The sequence below is a fragment of the Hyperolius riggenbachi genome, chromosome 5, assembly GCF_040937935.1.
Source record: "Hyperolius riggenbachi isolate aHypRig1 chromosome 5, aHypRig1.pri, whole genome shotgun sequence".
Classification (NCBI taxonomy): domain Eukaryota; kingdom Metazoa; phylum Chordata; class Amphibia; order Anura; family Hyperoliidae; genus Hyperolius; species Hyperolius riggenbachi.
The window spans coordinates 34,395,881-34,419,434 of record NC_090650.1 but is presented as its reverse complement, the minus strand read 5'-3'; the positions used below and the strand labels follow the sequence as shown (position 1 = coordinate 34,419,434).

Below are 23,554 nucleotides of genomic sequence, written 5' to 3'. Positions count from 1 at the left end.
GAGAAGGGTCAGAGGAAGTTGCAGCTGGCCCCCCTGACACCCACTAGGCCCCAGGCACCTGCCTGGGATGCCTTGTGGATGATCCTGCTCTGGTACTGCAGTGCATAACACTCATTCATGGAACTCATTCTTTTTTCAGATTCAGATGAACCACTAGGCAAGTGTGTAGTTCAGCTATCCATGTGAAAGAGGCCTACAACAGTCCATCTGCATTTGCTTAGCCACTGATAAGGAATCCTACAAAGATTTGTAGACAGTCCCTATTCAGTGTTCAGCAGGGTCTTGTGTACAGCGCTGTACTACCCCCAGCCTTTCTACCCCTCCCAAAGTGATGTCTTGTAGTGATGATTGAGGGGGGCCCAGTGATTTCTAGTTACGCCCCTGACAACAATATGTATTTGCTCGTATTTCTTCCCAGGATTCCCCTTTAAGCAATGCAAGGAAGGCTTTTGCTGCTCTAGTTTTAGAAATGAGTCTGTTTCGTAGTGTTGGATGGGCTCTTTTTCCCCCTCTTATACTTCCATATCATAATAGACTCTCAGATTAATGAGAACAGGACAAACATTGTTGAGCTGGGTTGCGTTTCCGAGCCCACACACCACGGGCGCATAGAAGGTAGTCATTATCCACTGTTAATCTCAGCAGACTATTCCTTGAGGATACGGAGGAAGCAGCTCAATATAATTACTTGTTTTCAAGGATGTTTTATTTCCTGACAGAATCTATATTTAAAGTTAGAGGGGCTAGTAAAAGAATTGCTCTGTGTTACCCAAAATGATGAATTAAATGCTACTGAAGAAAAAACTGGGCTCTTACTGAGACAGAACTGGGCTAGGATAAATCTGCTGGCCCCATGGCTTTACTGGAGGCATTATTGGTGACCCCTGGCAGCTGGGGCACAGGCCCTGAATCTCCTGCCTAGTGCCCCAGGCAAGGAAACTACCTCTAGGGAAGGCCAAAGCAAATAGTATAAATCTAGTATAAATAGTATCAATTGCCTCCAGGGTTAATTGTTATTCAGTGTAACAGACCAATTCCAGTATGCTGATTGGTCTTTGCTGGTGACACACATACAGTATCTCCCTAACACTAAAGGCAGCACACAGAGGTGAAGTCTGTAAATAATGTACAGGGCCATATTAATAAAGCAGGCCCATCATGGGATTGTGACAACCATAGGGAATGATAGGCAGGTTTGGGATAGTAAATTACATGTAACATTGCTATGAGGTGTTTTGTTATAGCCTCTATGGCTGAGGTGTCTAACCTCCTGATTGGCTGGCTATTTGCTCCTAGGTAGTGAGGAAGAAAACTGTAGGCAGATTTCTGATTGGCCGCAGTAGGTGTAAGGTAGAACCTGCCATGTGTTGCTAGGCCTAAACTTTGTTGCAACACCCAATCAAGGGGGTCTTAAGGGTATATAAGAAGGTGCTGTGCAGTTGTTTTTTGCCTTAGGTTCCAGCATGGATGGGACAAGCTCCTCCCCCACCCTTCCCATCAAGAAGAGATTCGTCGTGGTCAAAACTTTATTGGTCTATGTGAAGGGGTCCTTGCGGTTTAATAAATATGTGTTAGTGGGTCTGAACTATAATGGTGGACCTATCCTGGAGTTTGGTTATTTATTAATTATTTATTATTTATTCAAGTTTAATAAAGTTATTTGGACCTCTTCTTTAAGCTTTAGTTGAAACCAATAAAGATGGCCTTTTTATGCACCAAAAGTCAATGCTTCTTTATTTGTGTTTAAGTTTTAATTAACTATTGGTGTTGTCTACACTCCCATAATCATGCTAATCCATTGTCAATATTACCTGTGAATCAGTTATAAAATGATACACCACTATGGATATTGAAACCTGAATAGTTCTGAGAAACCAATAAAGTGGACCCAGGCCTGGATTTACCTCACAGGAGCCTATAGGCACTGATGTCCTGGCACCTTAGACTTCACCCTCCGTGAACCTACAAACACACGCCAAAGTGCACCGGAAGTGTGCTGGCTGTCCCAGCTGTCACTTTTCCCTCACTTCCCTTGCCTGTCATAGGTAGCTACCAGTTCCCCTTAGTATTAGGTAGTCAGTAGTACCCTCAATATTAAGTAGCTAGAGGTGTCCCCAAGTATTAGGTAGCTTTAGAGGAACCTCAGTATTAGTAGCTAGTGGTTCTCCTGACTGAAGGGAGATCTCGTCAGTGGGATGCAGAGAGCAGGGTGAGTGACCTCTCATTTACACTCTCGTCAGGACCCTCCATAAGGAAGGAGGGAGGCAGGCACTCGGGGAGGAGAGTCAGCCACCTTTACATCTTTCATGTGCCTGTAGGCACGTGCCTACGGTGCCTTATGGTAAATCCGGCCCTGAGTGGACCTAAAAGCCTTATACACAAGCTAGATGGTTCTCGGGCGAAGTGATTGGTCGGGGCCGCCTCTGCTGAGATTCTAGGGTATGAATGGCGGCCTTTGATCCCCCCTCCCGATGCATTCGCACTGCCAGATCATCTCGTTGGCCTGCCAGCCAAGCCCATTGTCCTCCCTCATCTCTCCCTCTCTGTGCTGCTCTGTCATGCATTGGCACGTGGCAGAAAAAGGAGTACAGACCCTATCAAGGCACACGTTGCCCTAGGCAACAATCTGTTGCTGCTTCAGGGTAAACCTAAAAGGTTAGCTGGGGAGACTCTGCTCCTCTTCGCACTCAGATGTAATGTGCATCCAGCAGGAGGCTGTAGCAACTGTGGGGTCCAGTGAAAAATGGAGTGATGAGGCACTCCAGATGAGGCAGCAAATTATAGGCTTGTCCAGGGGTGTAACTAGACTTAATAGGGCCCCACTGCAAAAATGATAGCATGGAGCTCCATTGGCCCCGAACCCCTTTGGGTCATGTAATCAGGAGCCAGCAAATAGCAGCAGAGAGTTTTCTGCTATGAAGTAGGAAAAAATTACACACTCTCCTGCACATGGTTGTTGTGAGTGAACAGGGAGGTTTTTTTTTTTTTTTTGGTTTTTTTTTTTGCTAATTGACTGCACTTGTTGTTGGAAAGAGGGAGGCAGAGGGGCCCCCAAAGCCTCTGGGCCCTCCTGTGATGGCAGGGGTGATTGCTACACTCGCTTGTCTAAACAAGTGTGATTTGAGCGGAAAGTACAGTTGAAGATTTTCAGCCAGGGAGCATGACAGACATGCTGTGGGAGAGAATTCCAGAGGAGAGGTGATGCTCGTGAGAAGTCCTGGATGCAAGAGTGAGAGGCCTATCTAAAGGAACTATTCTTCCGGGACCATTAGGCACTGTAGGCACATGCCTACAGGCGCCTGATGATGGAAGGGCAGCTCACTCCTCTCCCCAAGTGCTTCCTGCCTTGCAGAGTCCCAAGTGGGTGTTATTGAGATGATACTCACCCGGATCTTGGCATTCCACTGACCAGATTTCCCTTCAATTGGGGGCACCTCTAGCAGCCTAATACTTGGAGGCAATTTTAGCTACTTAATACTGAGGATAGCTCTGGCTACCTAATACTAAGGGGCACCTGTAACTACCTATGATGGGTAAGGGAGAAGTGACAGCTTGACCAGCCAGCACACTGGCGGTGTGGTTCTGTGGAGGGTTTGTAGGTTCATGGATGGCAAAGTCTAGGGTGCCAGGACATCTGTGTTTATAGGCTCCTGTGATGTAAATCCGGGCCGAGACCAGCCGAATTGGACAACTGCGACCTCTCACTTCTGTAGGCACAACAAGTTTAGTCAGTAAATCAACAGACATGATAGGTATGATTCATTGCGTGTTTACAGCCACTTAAAACATTCCTGTTCTGAGAAAACAAATGCTGTGAAATAAATTCCCCCAGAGAACGAATGAAGTTACTCCGCAGCTCCAGTCACTTTCAGCGCTTCTCTGAGGGCCATAAATTACTGTCACTGCCGACTAATCAGGATTCCGCAGGCTGCCTTCAGCTGCAATCTGTGGCATGTATCCAAAGCTTGACAACAAGGCTTCCTATCTCCGATATAATCTCGTCTTGTTAGGGAACCTGTCAGGATGTATGTGGCAGCTGCTGCTGCTGATGAGCTTTTAAAGTTGCAAACCCTGGGGCTGTCATCCTTATGGCCTGACATCAGTCACAAATAGCCTCCTAGTCCTGCACAGGCACACATTGGTAGAGCTTGTTGCTATCTGCCTAGAAGTTCCTGGATTAGTTACTGTCAGTTAAAGTACCTTGTCAGGGGTGTCTTCTCCAGTCATTTCCTGCAGCACGGCCGTCTAGAGCTGGGGTGGGAAAATTGTATGACTCGTGGGCTACAAATGGTTTCTAAATTTGAGGGGCAAATCAGTATAGGAAGCAGATGAGTCTCCCCCCACCAGTATAGGTAGCAAGGCGTGCCTCCCAGTCAGGGCCGGGCCGAGGCATAGGCTGGAGAGGCTCCAGCCTCAGGGCGCAGTGTAGGAGGGGCGCACAATTCATTCAGCTGTCATTCCTAATTGTGTATGAAGCAGAAAGAAATAAGAAAAGGGGATACATAGCAGTGACTGCAAGCCAGATAACTAGATATTAAGGTGTTGGGGAGGTTGTGGGCCCTGTGGCGGCTCTTAGTCTAATAGCAATCAGTGTGTGACGGCTGGGGTGGGAGGGATGGAGGGGTGCACTTTGGTGTCTCAGCCTTGGGTGCTGGAGGACCTTGTCCCGGCTCTGCTCCCAGTATTACATAACCCCCTCCCCCAATATAGGTACCTAGGTGTGCCTCCAGTATTAGGGTTTCCCCTCCTCCAGTATAGGTAGCCACATGGGATTAAGTAGTATTAAGGAGCCACCACCCCAGTATAGGTAGCCAGATGTGCCCCCAGTATTACATAGCTCTTTCACCAGTATAGGTAGCAGATGTACCCCCAGTATTAAGTAGCCACCACCCTAGTATAGGTAGCCAGATGTGCCCCCAGTATTACGTAGCCCTTTTTCACCAGTATAGGTAGCAGATGTACCCCCAGTATTAAAGTAGACCTCACCCCAGTATAGGTAGCTAGATGTGCCCTCAGTATTATGTAGCCCTTTCACCAGTATAGGTATCAGATGTACCCCCAGTATTAAGTAGCCCTCACCCCAGTATAGGTAGCCGGATGTGCCCTCAGTATTAAGTAGCCCTTTCACCAGTATAGGTAGCAGATGTACCCCCAGTATTAAGTAGCCCTCACCCCAGTACAGGTAGCCAGATGTGCCCCCAGTATTACGTAGCCCTTTCACCAGTATATGCAGCCAGATGTACCCCCAGTATTAAGTAGCCCTCACCCCAGTATAGGTATTAGATGTGCCTCTCCCTCAAATGCAGAGTTGCGAGTAGCTCATAAATGCTCTCAGCTTCCACCGCCAAACTCCCTGTCTGACAAGGACAAATATGGCTGCCGTTACAGGGCCCTCTCGCTGGATCTAGTCCGGCAGCCGCTTTAGATCGAAGTGTATGACTAAGTCCAATACTATGATCACTGCCAGACCCATGCTGCATCATGAAATATAAATATTACGTGGGCGCCTGTGGACAGCCCAATGCCTACGCCGACACTGAATCTTGTCTGGCCAACGTCAGAGTCAGACTACATAGAGTGATCACATACGTTGTGATCACTTTTCCACCATGGTCATTTTTCCTTGTTATTGTCACTAAGTGGGCGTGGTCTGACAGCATTGCTGTCAACCCTCTTTGGCCAAAACACATCAACTCCGTTCTCTTGGTTCCCATTACTACTGGTCTTTCAGTATGAGCACTTGTGCTTCTTTGTTGCCTAGTGGTGGTTTTTGGTAACTATTGCATGGCTTTGCTGTAGATACATGTACATACTCATTGGGCTCAATTCAATAACAGCAGTTCGGTTAAATAATACCGCATTCAGTATTTTACACTTTTTTTCAAAATTCACTAAGACTTCTCGCATTCGTTAGAAGTTCAGTAATATACCAAAGAAACATACTTCAATTCATCTAAGCCCTGCACAGTAAATCTCACCAGCTGTAGAGCAGGTCAAGCAGGAAGCAGTGAGTCTTCCCAGTGGTGCACATGACTGGGTGGGGGGTGGGGGCAGGTTATGGGCAGTACATCCCCGGCTTCCCTTTAGATGTGCTGCAGCCACCAGATGGAGCACTTCTGTATATACCAATATGTAGCTATGCACATCTAAAGGGATACAGAAAAACCTTTCTTAGGCTCAACACACACCATACAATCTTGGTTGTTCAATCTTACCACTTTCATGTAGTATAAGAGCTTATCCAATAATCCATTCAAGGTATTTTCAATCTGTTGGCCCTTATACTACATAGATTTAGTAAATCTGTACAACAAAGATTGTATGGTGTGTGTTGAGCTTAAATGTCTCCTCCTGCTCTGCCGTTCTAAAGTCACACCTTCCAGAGTATCGGATCCAATGGGGTGAGAAGCAGGGCAGTCTGGCTCTCCCTATTAGCTGTCTGGCTCTCCCTATTGGCTGCCTGCTACATCTGTCAATATTACCATATGGAGATTGTGAGTTACCAAGTGGACAGAGCTGGAGGTAAATGCCAAACTCTTTTACTTGATGTACTGAATGCTTTAATCTTTGTGAATTGCAATTTCTTGACATCTCTTGAGGAAGTCACAAGTCGGACATTTTCCTCACTAGTCGGTAATTTTACTTCAGTGCGGTGAAAGGTTTAATGAATTGGCATTCTGCAAAGTTATCTGTCATATCAGCTGTTTTCTGCATTACCGAATGCGTTTATGCTTAGTGAATTGATGCCTTTATGTTGTTTTGTGCTGTTTTCCGATTTTCTTCCATTGCTTACCTTGATAAAGAGGTGCCAGAAACATCAGATTCAGATCAAGTAGCAATGCAAAAAAAAATGTTGTGCCTTATTTGGAGTGTCAACCTCTTCCTACTTCATGCTCTCTACGTGCGTTCTTACGATTTTTCTCCTCCTGCACCATGTCAAGCAACAAAAAGAGATGACTTCATCCCATGTAATGGAACATAAATGTTTATTATGCTATAAGTATGTTTACAGAACAGTTAACATAACACTGAAAATACTGTTTAACTTTCCCACCGTTAACTGATCTCTTTTGTGAGCGCTTGCCAATTTTGGGGCAGGCATTTTGGCATAGGGAACAGTTGATCTAGCTCACACACTTCGAAGCGTGCTCATTAATAAAGAAATGGTTTCTGGAACCTGTCCAGAGAGCCGATGACGGTTCCAAGTCACAACACTCCGCGTTTCCCGAATTTTCATCTGACGGGCCTCTTGTTTAATTATTTAACTTCATAATTAAACAGACTGATCAGCTCGAGTCGAACAACAAACATCGTAATTGCAGCCCCCGTGCATCCGCCTACAGCGATCTCCGATGAGATGTACGCTGGGGGCTTATTTGCGAGAATTAGTGTAGAAGTAGTTGGGCATAAACAGATGCTAGGCCTACAGCAATCAGCTCCATGGTGGTCAACTCTCCTGGGTCGCTCGAGATTGCCTCAGGTCCCGAAGATTAGTCCTTGGAAATATTTGTCCTCAAGAAGGTCTCAGAACAAGGACAGCTTTACTGGATTTTTTTTTCTGATCTGATATAATTGGGAAAATACAACTAAATATCAGCAAAAAAAGAAGTTCCAGAGTGGTAGCTCTCCGATAGAGTTGGGCCGAACCTCCGATTTTAGGTTCGCGAACCGGGTTCGCGAACTTTCGCGGAAGGTTCGGTTCGCGTTAAAGTTCGCGAACCGCAATAGACTTCAATGGGGATGCGAACTTTGAAAAAAAAAAAAAATTATGCTGGCCACAAAAGTGATGGAAAAGATGTTTCAAGGGGTCTAACACCTGGAGGGGGGCATGGCGGAGTGGGATACACGCCAAAAGTCACCGGGAAAAATCTGGATTTGACGCAAAGCAGCGTTTTAAGGGCAGAAATCACATTGAATGCTAAATGACAGGCCTAAAGTGCTTTAAAACATCTTGCATGTGTATACATCAATCAGGGAGTGTAATTAAGGTACTGCTTCACACTGACACACCAAACTCCACTGAACAGAACAGGTATGCAGTGGCGGGTTCACTGAACAGAACAGGTATGCAGTGGCGGGTCCACTGAACAGGTATACAGTGGCGGGTCCACTGAACAGAACAGGTATGCAGTGGCGGGTTCACTAAACAGGTATACAGTGGCGGGTCCACTGAACAGAACAGGTATGCAGTGGCGGGTTCACTAAACAGGTATACAGTGGCGGGTCCACTGAACAGAACAGGTATGCAGTGGCGGGTTCACTAAACAGGTATACAGTGGCGGGTCCACTGAACAGAACAGGTATGCAGTGGTGGGTTCACAGAACAGGTATGCAGTGGCAGGATCAATGAACAGGTATGCAGTGGCAGGATCACTGAACAGGTATGCAGTGGCAGGATCAATGAACAGGTATGCAGTGGCAGGATCAATGAACAGGTATGCAGTGGCAGGATCAATGAACAGGTATGCAGTGGCAGGATCACTGAACAGGTATGCAGTGGCAGGATCAATGAACAGGTATGCAGTGGCAGGATCAATGAACAGGTATGCAGTGGCAGGATCAATGAACAGGTATGCAGTGGCAGGATCACTGAACAGGTATGCAGTGGCAGGATCAATGAACAGGTATGCAGTGGCAGGATCAATGAACAGGTATGCAGTGGCAGGATCAATGAACAGGTATGCAGTGGCAGGATCACTGAACAGGTATGCAGTGGCAGGATCAATGAACAGGTATGCAGTGGCAGGATCAATGAACAGGTATGCAGTGGCAGGATCAATGAACAGGTATGCAGTGGCAGGATCAATGAACAGGTATGCAGTGGCAGGATCAATGAACAGGTATGCAGTGGCAGGATCACTGAACAGGTATGCAGTGGCAGGATCAATGAACAGGTATGCAGTGGCAGGATCAATGAACAGGTATGCAGTGGCAGGATCAATGAACAGGTATGCAGCCAGGGACAAGCTAAGGCTAACTAATCTTTCCCTATGAGAGACTGCAGTAGCTCGCCCTACTCTAACTAATGCAGGCACACGAGTGGCCACGGCCGCCGCTGCCTGCCTATATAAGGGGGGGTGGGGCTCCAGGGGCTAGTGTAGCCTAATTGGCTACACTGGGCCTGCTGACTGTGATGTAGAGGGTCAAAGTTGACCCTCAGTGCATTATGGGGCGAACCGCAATGGGGCGAACTTTTCCGCAATAAAGTTCGCGTGCGGTACCCGCACGCGAACCACCTAGGTTCGCGCGAACCAGGTTCGCCGGCGAACCGTTCGGCCCAACTCTACTCTCCGATAGGTCAGTTTCCGGCATTCAGGAGTATTTGTGACTTGTATTGGGAGGGAAGAGGCTCCTGAAAACAATACTTTGTGTGGACAATAGCAGCACTTGTTAATACAATGTGCTAACCTCAAATAAAGAGGTCAACCTAGTTTTTTTATTTATTTAAAAGACACACGGGGTGAAAATAAATTAATGAAATAAACAATTGTATCTATCTTCCTTCTCCTAAAATGGCTATTTAAGATATTCCACAGTTTTATTTTATATTTAAATCTACGTTTTAATTTTTTACTGTGTTTTTTTTTTTTTTTTTTTTTTTCTCAAATGACGCATTTATTGAAGTATGACAGAGCTAAAATCTATGAACTATTGACCTTTTTATCTCTTTCCTGCTCTCAGAAGACATTTTCTACTAGGAAAGTGTTTTATATAGTTGTAATTTCTTATCAGTGAGGGCCACACTGTAGTCCTGACTCAGATAGGAACTGCCACTTACATACCTGATGTTTAACTCTTGAACACAGCCTAGTTTTTTGTGTGCTTGGCACTGTACATACACATGTCTATCTCATCATGTCACATGTCACCTCGGGTATCCTTTAACACTAACCAGATAGCAAGTTTTGCGGCTCTCTGTTCTAACTTTTTTAAATGTGACCCATCCAAAGAGACCCAAAGAACAAGATTGAGGGGCTGCCCTCACTTCCATTCATGCTGTATGTCTCTAGATCAGGTTTCAAAGATTCCTCTCAGCCAAGGAGGTGGGGAAGTCCTGATGCCTGTGGAGAGAAGGGAAACCAGGAACCTAATGGTGTATGTAGTATTGTTAGATGAGGAGTGCAGAATTGTGGGTAGTGGATACTCACAAAGATGGGTTGCAATCCTGCCACCACCATACCATACGCACCTGCAAATGAATCATTCCCGCTCCGTATACCGGATCCTCCTGGACCTGAGTGGTTGCTCTCCTCCTGTGTTCTTTCCTGCTTGTAAGTAACTACAACTAGCAAAGACTCTAAAGAGATGTCTAAGTGACAAAGGGGATTTGGTTGTTGGGGAGGCCACTAATATATTTTTGTTCTGGAGCGGGTTGGTATACAGAAGAACATTTCTTTAAAGAGGTATCTTACCCGCCCGGTCTTTTTGGCACAATGATGGCTCACTGTGCTGCCGCACAAATTCTGGGTGGTGTTAGTTACTTTCTCCCCTCCTAATAAAAGAATGTTTGTGGCAGTGCCCAGGTCAGGCGCAGGCAGCGCGCGTGCCAAAAGGACCTTCTTCGTGCCTAGGTTGCCTAGTGGATGATCCTACTCTATCGAAGCTGCATACAATCTGCATAAAATTTGCATGTAATCCAGAATTGGTAGCATACCATCGACCATCTCTGCTTCCGACCGGTTCTCTTTGTGCCTTAGAGGCCCTCCTGTAAGCTTCATTTAATTTGCAGACTCAATTGCTTTCCAGCGACGTTAAAAGTACAGAAATGATCATTCCGCCACCAGCCGCAGACAGCTCATTCCTGGGAGCAGACAGGCTGTAGGCGCACAACTAAAATATACACGTTTTCCAGATATTAGGAATAATTTGGGCAACCTGGAGAACGTACAGCCTGTGTGTGGTGCGGAGCTGCATCACTGGGGGGGGGGGAGGGGGGGGGAATCAGCGGCAGACACTTTCATTACCGCTTGGCGTAAAAATGCAAATAAAGCATTAAACAGCTTCCATTTGTGCCTCTCGTCCAAACACAACCTCGCTGAACCCTCTCTGGGCCTGATGACTGTCTTAGGGCCGTATTGTTTTTGGACAATTTAGCTTCCTCCGCCTGCCTGAGAACACATCTCTCTTTTATATTATTTTTCAGGGAAATAAATGAATGTCGCCCTCCAAGTTAAACATGGAAGTTGTACTTTGGAGACCACTCAAGAGGCATAGCTGACCCTCTGGCTGAATATTTATATCTATTCAGACGATCATCTTGGGTGGTAAGCAGTTGTGTTTGGTAAATCACTGTGATGCCTTCGAGGACAGTATTTAAAGGATAACTGCAGTGGGAGGGACATGGAGGCTGACATTTTTATTTTCTGTTAAACAATACCAGTTGCCTGGCAGCCCTGCTGGTCTGTTTGGCTGCAGAAGTGTCTGAATCACACCAGAAACAAGCATGCAGCTAATCTTGTCAGATCTGACAATAATGTCAGAAACACCTGATCTGCTGCATGCTTGTTCAGGGCCTATTGCAAGAAGTATTAGAGGCAGAGGTTCAGCGAAGCAGTGAATATGGGCGCATGCGGCAAATGGACTAATTAGGTGCCAATGTAAAATATATTTCAGGCACCGCGGGCACCCAAATGCCAATATTTTCAGGTGCCTATGGCTATGGTGGGTGTGGGGTGGGGGCGTGTAGGGATTAGACGTTAGGTAGGCAGTTTGTGCGGGGAGGGGGGAATGTTTAAAGGTTAGGGGTTAGGTGGATAGTTTGCGGGGGCGAGGGTTTAAGGGTTAGACATTAGGTAGGTAGTTTGTGCGGGTTGGTTTAAAGTGAACCTTAAACCAACCCAAAAAAATTAGTTTTACTCACCTGGGGCTTCCTTCAGCCCCCTGCAGCTGATCGTTGCCCTCGCCGTGTTTCTCCGATCCTCCTGTCCCCGCCGGCAGGGGTGCAGCTAAGGTTTTTGTGGCCCCAAGCGGACTGTAGCAAGAGGCCCTATCCTGCGGCGCGCGAAGCGCGCCGCGGCGAAAAATGGGTGTGGCTATCCCGCATAAGTGGGCGTGGCCATGACATGTGGGTGGAGCAGGAGGGCGGATTGGGGCGGGGCTGTTTGCGGGGAAAAAATGGATGTTGGGGTGATTGAGGCGCGCGTAGCGCGCCGAAAGATTGGCGCGGCCATGACATTGTATGGGCGAAGCTTAACCGTAGCACAGCAAATATAGCCAACTATGACCATTAAATAATAAATGCAGCAACAGTTACCCCAGACACCAGAAAATAAAAACGCAATTTGGGCCACATTTCAGCAGAAATCAAACACAATTAGGGCACATTTTCAGCAGAAATCAAACGCAATTAGGGCACATTTTCAGCCGAAATCAAACGCAATTAGGGCACATTTTCAGCAGAAATCAAACGCAATTAGGGCCACATTTTCAGCAGATATCAAACGCATTTAGGGCACAGTTCAGCAGAAATCAATCGCAATTAGGGCCACATTTTCAGCAGATATCAAACGCAATTAGGGCACAGTTCAGCAGAAATCAATCGCAATTAGGGCCACATTTTCAGCAGATATCAAACGCATTTAGGGCACAGTTCAGAAGAAATCAATCGCAATTAGGGCCACATTTTCAGCAGATATCAAACGCATTTAGGGCACAGTTCAGCAGAAATCAATCGCAATTAGGGCCACATTTTCAGCAGATATCAAACGCATTTAGGGCACAGTTCAGCAGAAATCAATCGCAATTAGGGCCACATTTTCAGCAGATATCAAACGCAATTAGGGCACAGTTCAGCAGAAATCAATCGCAATTAGGGCCACATTTTCAGCAGATATCAAACGCATTTAGGGCACAGTTCAGAAGAAATCAATCGCAATTAGGGCCACATTTTCAGCAGATATCAAACGCATTTAGGGCACAGTTCAGCAGAAATCAATCGCAATTAGGGCCACATTTTCAGCAGATATCAAACGCATTTAGGGCACAGTTCAGCAGAAATCAATCGCAATTAGGGCCACATTTTCAGCAGATATCAAACGCATTTAGGGCACAGTTCAGCAGAAATCAATCGCAATTAGGGCCACATTTTCAGCAGATATCAAACGCATTTAGGGCACAGTTCAGCAGAAATCAATCGCAATTAGGGCCACATTTTCAGCAGATATCAAACGCATTTAGGGCACAGTTCAGCAGAAATCAATCGCAATTAGGGCCACATTTTCAGCAGATATCAAATGCATTTAGGGCACAGTTCAGCAGAAATCAATCGCAAATTCGCAATTAGGGCTGCGGCTGCAAAAAGAAAAGAATTTACTCACCTGGCAGGCTGGCACTGGCAGAAGTCTTCTCTCCCTGGTCTCCTCTCCCGGCCGGCTTCTCAGGCGCGCAGTTCCCACGGAGCTCCCTTCCTGGCTTCCTCCTCCAATCTCCCGCGCTGATTCATGCAGGGCTACGGGTCGGGAAGATGGCCACCCGAAGCCCTGTACTGGAGACATAGTCTCCAGAGCAGGGCTTCGGCGGCGGCCATCTTCCTGTAGCCCTGCTCTGCTCTGCCAGCCCGGCGGGGCTGCGGGGAAAAAGTGACGTCACGCCGACGTCACGGAGCCGCCGAGGCCCCTAAGATTGTGAGGCCCCAAGCGACCGCTTGGTTCGCTTTATGCCTCGCGGCGCCCCTGCCCGCCGGCAACCACTTCCGGTTTCGCCTTCAGGACCCGACAGGCTGGGAACGCGAGTGATTATTCGCGTTCCCAGCCACAATATCGCCCCCTATGCTGCTATTGCGGCATATGCGTTTTTTTTAAGCATTTTCAAATTAATATTATGCAGGAACACTGCCAAAACGTACATAATGAAAGTCAATGGGAACGCAATGGTATTGCATGAAAAAAGCTTTACAAATGCACCAAAAACACAGTAAAAACGCGCAAAACCCGCACACAACATTAACATAAAACATGGCATAAAAAGCAGACTTTCACGCTATGTCATATGTGAACCCAGCCTTAGAGGAAATAGATATGGCAGCCTTCATTCCTGCTCTCGCTACAGTTGTCCTTTAGCTTGTTTATGTATTATATGCTGCTCCTATTGTTTATTTTCTCTGGTGTTTAATTTTCTCTTTTCATTTTCCTGCCTTATATATTTTCGGTGTCATTGTTTAAAGAAAAAGGTTAAATATGGAAAGTTTACAGCAAAGACAAAAAAAAGATAAACCCTCCGCAGTCCTCTCCCCTGTGCGTTTCATCCAGCTGAATTACTGTGGTTCACTCAAGTTCAGCAGTCTGACTTCATTTGGGAGAGACAATTCCTGCTCATTATTGCCAATCGTATCACGCAGAAAATTAGTGAGGCCAATAGAAGAGCTCGGAGCTACAGCCGCGACGATCCCATCTCACTAATTTAGTGAGATTGGCGAGGAGATGTCATTTCTTGCTGACTTTGTCATCCGCAATTAAGACCGAGGCCTGGGTGATGAGAGAGGCCTGGCTGGAGTTATGAGAGGACTGGAGCAGGAGTCTGAGGAGGAAGATGAGATGATCAGAGCGGTGATGAATGAAGGAAGGTGTGTGAGGGCCGGCTGAGGTAATCACTTCAGTCAGCGCTACACACTATGTATGAAAATGACACCCTATCCTGTGACGGGTGCGCTCATTGTAGCATGCAGGCACAAGATAACACGAGGGAATGACAGGAATCAACAGCTCAGACTGGGAAAAAGTTCAAAAAGATACAAAACTCACTGCGCAGGATCGTACTACAAAGCCGGATTCTCTTGTAAATGTTCCAAGACCTTTCTTTAGTTTGTAGGGCCGGCGCTTCCATAGGGGCAAAAGGGGCAACTGGCCCAGAGCCTCTGAGCCCCCCCCCTAAGGTGCCCCTCCAGCTATCGTGACCCATGACAGCAGGAATGCTGTGTGTTTACTCATACCTAGGGATGGTCGGAAATGCCAATTTCCGATTCCGCGGAAAATCCGCATTCCATTGCCAATTACCGCTACTGCTACCAATTCCGCTTTCCGCTACCAATTTCCGGATTCCGATGTGGATTTCCGCCGGAAATCGAGGACATTTCTGCCAAATTTAACATCGATTTTCTCAAAAACTATAAGGTCTTTTTGAAAACTTTCTTTTTTTTCATCTTGTTCACTAGATCCTGTTTAATAAACCCTGAAAATTTGGTGTTTCTAGGACTTATGGGTGCTTTGCTATTAACTGATAAAGTTGGCGGATTTTTACTGTAATGTAAAATGCAGAAAATCTGCATTATCCGATATGCGGTAATTGTAAGCCAATCAGAAGACTCAGAATGAATAAACCAATCAGAGAATGGGGATTTAGGCGGAAATTTCCGCATTTTCTGATTGGCTTATTCATTCCGCGTTTTCAGGGTTTATTAAACAGAATCTTGTGAACAAGATAAAAAAAAAGTTTTCAAAACAACCCTATTGTTTTTGAGAAATTTGATGTTAAAGTCGGTGGAAATTTCCGCGATTTCCATCGGAAATCCGCCTACCACACTTGTATTACCGATTTCCGCATTCCGATGCGGAAATGCAATTTCCGATCGGAAATGCGGAAATTGCATTTCCGCGGAATCCGAATGAGCATCCCTACATACCTCCCAACTAATTTGAGATAAGAAAGAGGGACGCTTTAAGACACACTCCTGCCACACCTCTAACCCCGCCCCACCACACCCCTTGCCATGCATATCACAAAGAATTCAGAATCAAAAGATGTAGTTTTATCATTCAGACCACACTGGCCCTTTCTATCATCATAGTTCAATCTAAACACTTGAGGACTGCAGTGTTAAACCCCCTAAAGACCAGGCCATTTTTTGCTAAATTGGCCACTGCAGCTTCAAGGCCTCGCTGCAGGGCCGCACAACTCAGCACACACTTGATTCCCCCCTCTCTTTTCTCCCCACCAACAAAGCTTTCTGTTGGGGTCTGATCGCTCCCCCTGTGTTTTTTTTTTTTACAAATATTTATTTTATTATTTTCCTAATAAATTTCCTTAATTTTTTTTTTTTTTTTAAAGTGCTTGGGTCAGTGGTTTGAATCGAGACCAGAACACTATATGCATGGAGTTTGTATTTTCTTGTTGTATTCACATAGAACAGAATGGGAAGCTTGCCCAGTTCATCAGTATACTGATTGAGTGCAAACTGTCAATTAAAACAATCAGAGATCATGGGGTACCCCAAATAAGATGTCATGTGGCCAACCTCCCTAGGACCTCCCCACAATGTGCTGCTACGTCCCCCTGATAAAAAGGGTCGCCAATAAAACTGCTGTAAAACCTCCTACCTTGTGCCAACATACTGTACATGGCTATTGTAATCTCCCTCTCATCCCCCATAGCAAGTGTGGCCTGTATCCCTATAAGAGTAGCGGTACGCACAGCAATCCCCTCCGATACAAGTGTGGCCTCTATACCTCCACCTCCTCCCCCCACACAAGAACAACCAGTTTGCCTTCCATACACCCCCCATGCAACTGTAGCCAGTAAAGTATACCTCCCTCCCCCACTATAAAAAGTAATACCAGTATGCCTTTCACCCTCCCATCCCCCCAATAAATGTGTGTTTATTTTACCTCCTCCCAACACCCTCCATCATAAAAGGGAGGCCAGCATGCTTTCCCCTCTCCCATACAAGTGTGGCAAGTATGCCTGCCTCCTGCCCCCCAAGAAATGCCAGTGAGCCTTCCCCCCCCCCCCCCACCCACATACAGTATTCCATTCCCTCCCCTGCACCCCTTTCCCCATATTGCAGAGTATTGCAGAGAGTTAGTCTTTGATAGTGCTGGAGTTCTGGAATGGCCACACAGGCCTGGGCCTTGGATGGCTGGAGTCCAAGGCGGCGCCTGGGCATGAAAGAGGGTGTATTACATATGTAAGAGGAGGCTGAAAATGGGGAGGATCACATGAAAAAGGGAAAGTGATGCTCAAGGGAGCTGTTCATAAAAGAAAGGGAATGATTTACATGGATGTTACATGTGGAACTGGGGACTGCATATGGAAGGGGATCCTACAACATACATCTCTAGATTGTAAGCCTTTGGCAGGGCCCTCTCCCCTTGTGTATCATACATGACTGTGTGCACTTTACCCAGAATTTGGAACTTGAGTTGTTACCACTACCACTCCAGTTTATGATCTGGCGTTGTACTACTGTCTGCATTGTATTGTGTATCTTTTTGCTATTACCTGTATTGTTGTATCTATTGTCTATTACCTGTATTGTTCTGTCACCCCTGTTATCATTGTCTGTAACCTTATTTATTGTACAGCGCTGCGTAATATGTTGGCGCTATATAAATCTAATCTATATATATAAAATCGGATGTATGTATGTGTGTATGTGCCGCGATCACTCGAAAACGGCTTGACCGATTTGAATGAAACTTGATATACAGGTCCCTTACTACCTGGGATGATATGTTCTGGGGGTCTCGTGTCCCCCTTACACAGCTGGGCGGAGTTACAAACAGCAAATCAGATTTCACCCATTCAAGTCAATGGAAAAAATGTAAAAGGCTGCCATTTTCACACTATTCAAGCCAGAGTCCCCACACTTGGCACAGTGGGTCACTTGGTGACCGAGGTTACAAATCCAGGAAAAGTGGGCGGAGCATAAAACAGTCAATGAAATTTCAGCCATTCATTTTAAATGGGAAAATATAAACTGCAGCCATTCTTAGACTGTTAATCGCAGAGTCCTCAAACTTGCCACAGTTGGTCACTGGGTGAATGCGATTAAGATTCAAGAAAGTGGGTGGAGCCTACAACAGCCAATCAAAATTCGCCTATTGATTTTTAAGGGGAATATTTAAACTGCTGCCATTCTTACACTTTTAATGACAGAGGATTCAAACTTGCTACAGTCGGTCATTGGGTGACTGGGGTTCAAATTCACTAAAGGGGCGGGGCCACAAACAGCCAATCAGATTTCCTAGATGGATAAACTGCTTCCATTCACACATTTTTGATGCCAGGAACCTGAAAGCTCACAAACTTGGTCATTGAGTGACTGTGTGTCCAGGTTAAAAAAAAGTGGGCGGAGCCAAAAATAACATTTACTGGGAAAATATTCTTACACTGTTAATGTTAAACTGCAGCCATTCTTACACCGTTAATGGCAGGGTTCTCAAACTTTGCACAGTTGGTCACTGGGTGAATGAGATTACGATTTTGGAAGGTGGGTGGAGCCTACAACAGCCAATAAAAATGCATCTTTTGATTTTCAAAGGGAATATTTAAGCTTCTACCATTCTTATACTGTTAATAGCAAATGCCTCAAACCTGATACAGTCAGTCATTGGGTGATTAGGGTTCAAATTCAGAAAGGGGGTAGGGCCACAAACAGCCATATTTGTTTATTTTTCAATGGGAATATACAAAGTATTGATAGCAAGGACCCCAAAGCTGATAAACTTGAGAACTGAGTGACTGTATGTCAAGGTTAGAAAAAGTGGCCGGTGCCAACAACTAAATTTTTAATATGACAGGGTTCCCAAACTTTACACAATTAGCCACTGGGTGACTGGGATGAATATTCAGAAATGTGGGTGGAGCCTACAACAGCCAATCAAAATTGACCTATTGATTTTCAGGGGGAATATTTACATTGCTACCATTCTTACACTGTTAATGGCAGAGGCCTCAAACCTGACACAGTCAGTCATTGGGTGACTGGGGTCCAAATCCACTAAAGGGGTGGAGCCACAAGCAGCCAATCAGATTTGTTAGATTGATTTCAGCCGTTCTCTTATTGGCAGGGTTCTCAAACGTGACACAGTTGGCCACTGGGTGACTGGGACTAATATTCAGGGAAGTGGGTGGAGCCTACAGCAGCCAATCAAAATTCACCTTTTGATTTTCAAGGGGAATATTTACATTGCTGCCATTCATACACTCTTAATGCCAGAGGCCTCAAATCTGGTACAGTCAGCCACTGGGAGACTGGGGTTTAAATTCTGAAGGGAGCGGGCCAAATACAGCCAATCAGATTTGTTTAATTTCAATGGTAAAATGCAACTTATTTATGCCAAGGACTCCAAAGCTCATAAACGTTCATTTAGTGATTGTATGTTAAGGTCAGAAGAAATAGTGGGTGGAGCCAAAAACAACTAACTTTTTACATTGGAAAATATAAACTACAGCTTTTCTTACACTGTTCATGGCAGGGTTCTCAAACTTCACACAGTTGGTCACTGGGTGACTGGGATTAATATTCGGAAAAGTAGGTGGAGCCTACAAGAGCCAATCAAAATTCACCTATTGATTTTTAAGGGGAATATTGAAACTGCAGCCATTCTTACACTGTTAATGGCAGAGGCCTCAAACCTGCTACAGTCGGTTGTTAAGTGTCTGGGGTTCAAATTCAGTAAAGGGGCGGAGCCAAACACAGCCAATCAGATTTCCTTGCTGGATAAACTGCTTCCATTAGCAGAATTTGGTGCCAGGAACCCAAAAGCTCACAAACCTGATCATTGAGTGAGTGTGTGTCAAGGTTACAAAGACTGGGTGGAGTCAAAAACAGATTTTTCTGGGAAATTGTAAACTGCAGCCTTTCCTCACTGTTAATGGCAGGGTTCTCAAATTTTGCACAGCTGCTTACTGGGTGACTGGGATTAATATTCAGAAAAGTGGGTGGAGCCTAAAAATGCTAATCAAAAATCACATATTGCTTTTCAAGGAGAATATTAAAATTGCTGCCATTCTTGCACTGTTAATGGCACAAGCCTCAAACCTGGTACAGTTGGTCATTGGGTCACTGGGGTTCAAATTCAGAAAAGGGGACAGAGCCACAGTCAATCAGATTTGTTCCATTTCATGGGAAAGTACAAATTATCGATGCCAAGGACCCCAAAGCTCACAAAATTGGTCATTGAGTGACTGTGTGTCCAGGTTACAAAAAGTGGGCGGAACCAAAACTAAATTTCACTGGGAAAATATAAACTGCAGCCCTTCTTACACTGTTAATGGCAGGGTTCTCAAACGTTGCCCAGATGGTCACTGGGTGACTGAGATTAATATTCAGGGGAGTGGGTGGAGCCTATAATAGCCAATCAAAATTCACCTGTTGATTTTCAAGGGGAATATTTAAATTGCTGCCATTTTTACACTGCCAATAGCAGATGCTTCAAACCTGCTACAGTTGATTATTGGGTGACTGGGGTTCAAATGCTGGAGAGGGGGTGAAGCCACAAACAGCCAATCTGATTTGTTTCATTTCATGAGAATAATCAAATTATTGATGCCAAGGACCCCAAAGCTCACAAACTTGGTCATTGAGTGTTTGTGCGTTAGGGTTTGAAAGTGGGCGGAGCCAACACCAGTCAAATACATACAGGGCAATACTGGGTCATCAGTGGGTGGAGACAAATACAAATTTCCCTGGGAAAATGTAAACTGCAGCCATTCTTACACTGTTAATGGCAGGGTTCTCAAACTTTGCACAGTTGGTCACTGGGTGAATGCGATTAATATTCAGAAAAGTGGGTGGAGCCTACAAAAGTGAATCAAACTTCACCTATTGCTTTTCAAGGGGAATATTTAATTGCTACCATTCTTGCACTGTTAATGGCACAGGCCTTAAACCTGGTACAGTTGGTCATTGGGTGACTGGGGTTCAAATTCAGAAAAGGGTGTGGAGCCACAAACAGCCAATCAGTTTTTTAATTTCAATGCAAATTATTGATACCAAAGACCGCAAAGCTCACAAACTTGGTCATTGAGTAATTGTGTGTTAGGGTTAGAAAAAATAGACGGAGCCAACACCAGCCAAATACATACCCGGGCAGCGCCGGGCAATCAGCTAGTAAATAATAATAATAATAATACTTGGTCTAGGGCACACATGGCAAACTCCGGCCCACGGGCCAAATCTGGCCCTCAGAGCCATTAAATTTGGCCCTCAGGTGGTTTCCCCACTTTATATTATGTTTGGCCCACTCTAGACCACCAGGGAAACTATATTGGTGGTGAAGCCCTAGAACAACAGGGAATACATGTGGGGGATATGGGGGAAGTAATTAAACACTAGGGACCTGTATAGGGGAGGGTTGGGGCTTCTATACACCAAGGAACTGTATAGGGGAGGGAGGACCAATAGACAACAGGGAACTGTATAGGGGCTGCAGGGGGGGCCATTAGACACCTGGGAACTTTATGGAGGGAGGTGGCCAGTAGACATTGAGGTTGGCCCGCGACTAGGTCCCAGTGTACAATTTCAGCCCACTTTGTATTTGAGTTTGACACCCCTGGTCTAGGGACACACAAAGTATAAATCCGGCCTTGGCCTTTGACCTTCTCCAGTGCTAGGCAGTCCTTTCTCCCCTGTGCTGTCTCACAATGTGATACAACATGCCTCTGCTCGGATCGGCTACCAAACTGTGGCATAGAGGACAAGAGCGGGCACCCCACAACTGCAGGGACCAGGGCAAGGGCTTTTGCTATGCTCCGTTTAAAGGATACCAGAGCTGAAAACATTAGGAGAAATGGGGGGGGGAGCAGGCATGTATGAGGAGCAGTCCTGATGGCCACCGCTTCCCCCCATTCTCCTGTGCCCCCCTCTTTTCTTACCTAAAGTCCCCGGGCAGATCTTCTGGGTTGCAGGAGTCGGTAGCCCAGCGCACAACCACAGACGGTAGTGTACTGCGTATGACATTACAATTATGTCTTGTGCAGAGTGCTCCTGACCACGGCCAGTCGGCCACGCGCTGTAGGATGCACCCAGCTAGGCTAGCGTCTGCATACTGAAGCCCAACTTTGCCTACCCAGAAGAGGCTGATGGGAGACTTTAGGTAAGAAAGGAGGGGGACACAGGTGAACGTTTCTCCTGTTTTCAGCTCTGGAATCCTTGTAACATAACATGTATCCAAGGTTTGTGCTAAGCTTTAGAAACCAGATGGTTTCTGTGAACGTAGCAGCTGCACAGCCGGAAACGGCTATTTAGCCGCACAATGAAATGGACGCGCCGGTTCAACCTAGTGTATCTTCCACACCGTTCTGATCCACATTACAAATCGGCGCCGTATCGGCTTTGATAACGGCGCGGCCAATATTCTCGTACCGTTGTGGATCATAACGGTATGGAAGATACACTGCGCACTGTATCAGACACTTGCGAGGTGACCCGGCCGGGGTTGCACTGGGGATGGGCGGACGGCAGAGCAGCAACCCGGCCTTGGCTGGTCGGACACGGGCGTAAATGCCTCCTCCTCCCCGCTGAGCAGGTACCTCCAGGCAGGGGCAGCTGGCCCCGGAGTGTCGGAGCACACGCCGCCTGCTCTCAGCTCCCGGAGCCGCTCTGTAAGAGGGATCCGCAGCCAGGCCCCGCACTCGCAGGCCGCCCTGAATATCCCGGGAGCAGCTCGGGACTCTGGCAGCAGCACACCCGAAGAGGGAGGCAGAGAGCGCCCGCCAGGGGGAGGCAGTGGTTCTAGACTGCTCATTGGATCTAGACGCGTGTATTGCCGCAAAGCTCATATCTAACGGCAAACTTCAATGTTTCATAGCCAGTTGATAGCCGTATATTAAAAAGTAAAATATACGGCTATCAACCGGCTATGAAACATTGAAGTTTGCCGTTAGACATGAGCTTTGCAGCAACACACACGTCCATTTCTAATCACGGCTAATATTTTCGTACCGCTGCACAGCACATGCATGATGAGGTTCGTGAGCTTGCAGGCTGGGAGGGTGGAGAATCCTGAAGGCAGGTATGGGATTTCTGACAAAACACTTTCATCACCTGGCGAGACAATAATAGATCCATTCTGTACCTCGCCTAGTGAGTACCAGGCTTACAGAACAGGCCTCCGCTACACACCCTCTCTATAATCCCTTTCAACACTTCTTCTGTTACTTTAATGCACTTCTATTCTGCGTAATTCTGAGGATCATATTTAGCAAGAAATAGTGTCACAGACGGGGCTTAGCGATAAGCAAATAGCAAGTTAACAGCTTCATATGCAGAAGTAACTTGTTAATGGCTGCCTTGGGGAAGGCTGCAGGGATAGGTGACTTTAAACCACTTCACTACTGAGGGGGTTTTTCCCTTCTGTACCAGAGCAATTTTCACATTTCATTGAACTTCCCTTTCATTCATCAATAACTTTATCACTACTTATCACACCTAAATGATCTATATCTTGTTGTTGTTTTTTTGCTACCAATTAGGCTTTCTTTGGGTGATGCATTTTGCCAAGAATTATTTTATTCTAAATGCATTTTAATGCGAATAATAAGAAAAAAAATCATTATTTTGTAGCTTTCGGCCATTACAGTTTTAACCACTTTAACCCCCGCGGTACGAATTTCTCCGTCCCTTTTTCCCCCCTAAAAAAACCAGGGACGGAGAAATCCGTACCTTCCGCACTACCATCGCTGTTCGCGCTCCCGATGCTCGTGCACGCTGCCGCCCGCTGGCCCGGAGATCAATGAACGGGAAAATCCATTCCCGTTTGTTGATCTAAGCCCCCGCAGTGATCCGCTGCTTCTATTAGAAACAGCGCGATCATTGTGATTTATCCAGCCTCGTACT

General features: G+C 46.1%; 1 long non-coding RNA gene across 1 annotated transcript in view; it reads right to left on the bottom strand.

Annotated features, from left to right (window-relative positions):
* LOC137519584 (uncharacterized) overlaps window positions 1–23,554 on the bottom strand; it is a 67,652-nt gene that overhangs the window by 5,676 nt on the left and 38,422 nt on the right. The window contains exon 2 of the long non-coding RNA XR_011021019.1: window positions 6,794–6,926. This is a non-coding gene — a long non-coding RNA (uncharacterized lncRNA). The remainder of the gene's footprint in view (window positions 1–6,793; window positions 6,927–23,554) is intronic.